The following is a 5,490-nucleotide window of genomic DNA, read 5'->3' as shown; positions in this document are numbered from 1 at the left end:
ATAATACAATCTATAAAAAATATGAGCATTGGAAAAAAGAAAGTCTTTTCAACAAATGGTGCTGGGAAAACTGGAAAGTCACATGAAAAGAATGAAAATTGACCATTCTTTTTCACCATTCACAAAAATAAACTCAAAATGGATCAAAGACCTAAACGTAAGACCCGAAACCATAAGGCTTCTAGAAGAAAATATAGGCAGTACACTCTTTGACATCAGTATTAAAGGATCTTGTCGGATACCATGTCTTCTCAGACAAGGGAAACAACAGAAAGAATAAATGAACGGGACTTCATCAGACTAAAGAGCTTCTTTAAGGCAAGGGAAAACAGGATTGAAACAAAAAAACAACCCACCAATTGGGGAAAAATATTTGCAAGTCATATATCTGACAAAGGGTTAATCTCCATAATATATAAAAGAACTCACACAGCTCAACAACAAAAAAATCAAACAACTCGATCAAAAAATGGGCAGGAGACATGAACAGACATTTCTCCAAAGAAGATATATGCATGGCCAATAGGCACAGGAAAAGATGTTCATCATCACTGATCATCAGGGAAATGCAAATCAAAACTACACTAAGATATCACCTTACACCTATTAGAATGGCAAAAATAACCAAAACAAAAAATAACAAATGTTGGAGAGGTTGTGGAGAAAAAGGAGCCCTCATACACAGCTGGTGCAAACTGGTGTAGCCACTATGAAAAACAGTATGGAGAATCCTCAAAATATTAAAAATAGAAATACCATATGACCCAGCCATCCCACTACTGGGTAGCTATCCAAAGAACTTGAAATCAGCAATTCCAAAAGTCCCATGCACCCCTATGTTCATTGCAGCATTATTCACAATAACCAAGATGTGGAAGCAACCTAAGTGCCCATCAACTGATGACTGGATAAAGAAGACATGGTATATATATACAATGGAATACTACTCAGCCATAAAAAAGGATAAAATCGTCCCATTCACAACAACATGGATGGACCTTGAGGGTATTATGTTAAGTGAAATAAGCCAGACAGAGAAAGACAATCTCTGTATGACTCCACTCACATGTGGAATTTAAACATGTGGACAAAGAGAACAGATTAGTGGCTACCAGGGGAAAGGGGAGGTGGAGGGTGGGCACAAAGGGTGAAGTGGTGCACCTACAACACGACTGACAAACAATAACGTACAACTGAAATTTCACAAGATTGTAAACTATCATAAACTCAATTCTAAAAAAATTCTAAAAAAATTATGAGCATCTGACAATAGATATTAAAATGTATTATGAAGAATTGTGTAAAACCATCATATAAGGAGTCTTCTACAGATATCCCTGAAACAAAACATTGTGGAAAACATTCTATGATTCTGAAAAATGACTCAATTCACAGATGGTTGTCAGTAAACACACTTAATTATTTTAATTAAGATATGTGTCATTATAATAAAAAATCAGCACTTTCAGAACATATGTTAAAACACAGAATTTCTCAGAGTGTTTGGAGGAACACTATTTCCACAGGATATGAATAGATACGTCACAAAGCAAGAGAGGTTTGTGAGCAAATATCAAGTAAGTTTGGGAAATGATGAGTTAAACAAAGAAATAAATTACTTTATTGCATGACTTCTCAAAGTCTTAATACACTAAAGTCCATTGTGAGTCTCTAAAAAGGGAATACATGCCTTTGTTTCCCAAATTTAGTTGTCCATGGAGAAAACTCTCTTATCTTGGAGCATCTTAAGGGGACTAAGGTTCTATGGAACATTCTTTGAGACATGCTGCTATAATATATAAAAACCTGTATGTTAACATATATTACTGATAGTAACAGTCTTGGGCTAGAACAGTAAATTAAGTTTAGTAGAAATGATCATGTACTGACAAGTACCCCAAAAAAGGCATAGCAATAAAATCTCTTTTCTATATATCTGACTTTCTCAACCAGGATTCCTCTCTGAATGGAGAACAAAGAAAATTACTCAAGAGAGTATCTTCTCAATTCCATCAAGGATAGAACATAACTCGTAGCAATCTAGATGCACGATAAATAAGTTATAGCTTCTTTTGTAGAATCTAACTGAAAAAGGGGATTGTCCTCATACCACTTTATACCTCTCTTAAGGTATAAAGTCACAACTTGTATTGCCCCCTATTATCATTATATGTGTTATTTTAATGCCCCTAACTAGTCTGACGGCTCCTTCAGGTCAGAAACTGTCTTATTCATCTCTGTATATCCAATATGAAGCAAAGTGCCTTGCACATACAAGGTACTTAACAAATGTTTGTGATTTAAATTGAGTCATCTGACTTAAAGTCCAACAACCACTCACCTTACAGAATCAGAAAGCAAATTTCAGGGGATAGAGAATTTAAACAGTTGGTTTCTGCCTATGGAACTTGAGGGAAAAAACACACACGGTAAAACATCAGATATAATTATAAGACATACCCACAGTTGTTTAGGGAAGCTGTTGAAATCAGGGCAGATCTGGTAAGACTTCAACCCTACTGGGGAAACCCACATGTACAAACTAATCTTTAAAAACATCAGGCAGCTGTGTGCCCTAGAGTGCGCTCACTACCCCCAAAACCTCCAGTTTGAAGTCTACTTCTGACTCTCACATCCCAACAGTAATCAAATTGGTCAATTTGGGGATGAGGGAGAGGAAGAGAGAATTCAATTGCTTGTTGTTACTGAGGTATATGTTGGAAGGCAATGCTTTTGAGCTATTTAGTTGTGCTATTTCTTATCTAAAGTCATTTCTTATCTAAGTTATCAGTTTGCAACACAGGTATTTCATGGCTATATGAAGGTAGAAATGGTTAATTATACAGTTCTTACTTGTAATAAGTTACTTTTGCTGAAACTTGCTAACCATTTGCCTTTAGAGTCATCCAATTCTACATTCACATAACAAAACTGTTGTAGACAGAATATTTTTTAATCTCTTCAACATATCATTTTGGCATATTGAAAACAAAACTCATATGAATTGTTCATGCTACCAAATAGCAATACTGAGGGAGGGTGTTTCCGATGACCAATTGAACTCACAGTGAAAATGGCTCAAAAAGATGAGTATTAATAAGAGTACGTTTTCTTCTTCTTAAAAATGCTTTAGAGGAGTGTCTCAGATAAAACTCTTCTGAATTGGTGTTAATTAGTCATATTCCCACTCTGACATATATTTAGCATTCAAGACACTAGGAGTCAGGCATGATAAGGAATACTTGAGGCTTAAGACTTACAATCTCCTTACAATCCAGCCTCAGCAGCACTACACAGAGGATTATAAAATGGCCCCCGTGAAGCAACTGCCTGTACTAGGCCAGATTTAATTATTTAGCAAAGGAATACATTTTATTCAACCAGATGGAGTCCACTCTTTCTTCTTGCACTCCCTCAATTTGTCTGCCTAGAGAATTCCCATCCTTCAAGATCCAAACCGAGTTGGTTCTTTCTCTGGGAAGTTTTTTTAATCAGGCTTAATTGCTCACTCTCCTTTGCACCACCATTATTCCTTGCACTTACTTCTTTCATAACACTAATCACACTAAACTACACATTTTTTTATCTATTTGTGTATTTTTTCCTATTAGAACATAAACTAGAAACATGCATGGCCTTAACTTTGTTAAGGCAGGGGTCAAGTTTATTTCATCATTGCTTGATGTGTCTCCCCCAGTAAATTATAAAGTACAAGAGTGCAGGACTCGCATCGTTTCTTTTAATCACCACTGTATTTCATTTAACAGACATTTATAAAGTGCTTTCTTTTATGCCAGTCACTATGCTAAGCACTTTACAGATATTAACTCAATTAATCTCCACCACTTAGCATAATTACTGCCTCCTAGTAGGTGCTCAATAAATATTTGCTAAAATAATGAGTGAAAGGAAAAGAAGGGAAATTTGTTAGTAAATGAAGTTGCCAACTTGTTGTTACTCATCTCCTATTTCACTTCAATTCAAGGAACCTTCATTGGGCTCCTAAATGTGCCAAGCATTATGCTAGGCTTTTAACATACAAGGATGACTATCACAATAGTTCTGCCTTCAAAAGGCTCACCTGATGGTCTTCAAGAGTTTTGGTACTGGGGCCAGCCTGGTGGCATAGTGGTTAAGTTCACGCACTCTGCTTCAGCATCCCGGGGTTTGCAGGTTCGGATCCCGGGTGTGGACGTACACACTGCTCATCAATGCTGTAGCGGCATCCCATACACAAAACAGAGGAAGGTTGGCACAGATTTTAGCTCAGGGACAATCTTCCTCACAGAAAAAAAAAAAGGTTTTGGAACTGATTAAACTGCAGACATGAAGCTGCTTTGTTCATCTATCTATCCATCTATTAATTAATTCCACAAATAAATATGTATTGTGCACTTACTCCATGCTAGGTACTCTGGAAGGCACTAGGAAATCAATGGTGAGCAAAACAAAATGGCATGGCCACTTGTCTCGTATGAGAGAACAGGCAGTGATCAAAAATTCACACACATAACCTTACAACTAAGATCAACGCTATTACTAAAAACAGATAGATGGTGCAATGAGAGCACAAAATGGGAAGAAACTGACTTAATCATGTAGGTCAGGAATAGCTGAGAGCTAGAATTAACTAAACAAAGAGTAAAGAGAAGAGAATTGTGTTTTATATTTGTCCTGTTTGGAGGAAGGAGGAATATTCAAATGCTAGGAAGTTGATTTCAGGGTAAAGAAGCAGGCAAATTCTCACCTGGTCCTCACCAAATGGTTCTCTGACTTATAAACTTTCTGCTGTCAATTCTAGCTATCATGCTGGATGCCACCTCTCTGGTCCTTCCTTGTGGGACAGGAGTCCATCCCTTAGAACGATTGCAGGCTAAAGAGAAGAAGGTACTCAGGGTAGGTACTTATATAGTGAAAAGTTTTACCTTTGGACAGAGATCTCTAGCCTTGTAGCCATGCAGGGAGATTTTCAGTGATACCTCTCAATTATCAAATCAAATCATTGAGAACACTTTTCAAGTGTCTATTTTTAAGGCACTGTTCTATATTCTAAGTATACAAAGGTTGTATACTATTCCTTTCTTCAAGGAACTCACAAACAAGTGCTCATGAGGATAAAGGGAGTTTACATTCTAGAGGAGTGTTAGTTCTTGGTCACAACTGAATCGATTATCCAAGCTTATATTACACAGGAAAAAGCAGAAAATCCTAATAGATTTACTTACAATACGACACTTTTTAAAAATTATACCAGTATCATTGACAATTTAAACATATTCCTTATGATATTAATAGCTCTTATAATTTTCTCTCAAATACTTCAAACTCCTTTATAAACTTTAATTATTAATAATACTGAAGAATTATGGGAATACAAAATCTGCTCATTGACAAGTGAAGTAATATATCATATAATTTAACTATTTATGTGTTATAGGTAACACAAAATGCCTTTGAGAAAAGGGGCATTTCTTTTACTGTAAGACATTC

The sequence above is a fragment of the Equus quagga genome, chromosome 10 (genome assembly GCF_021613505.1).
Source record: "Equus quagga isolate Etosha38 chromosome 10, UCLA_HA_Equagga_1.0, whole genome shotgun sequence".
NCBI lineage: Eukaryota > Metazoa > Chordata > Mammalia > Perissodactyla > Equidae > Equus > Equus quagga.
This window is presented reverse-complemented; position numbering follows the sequence as displayed.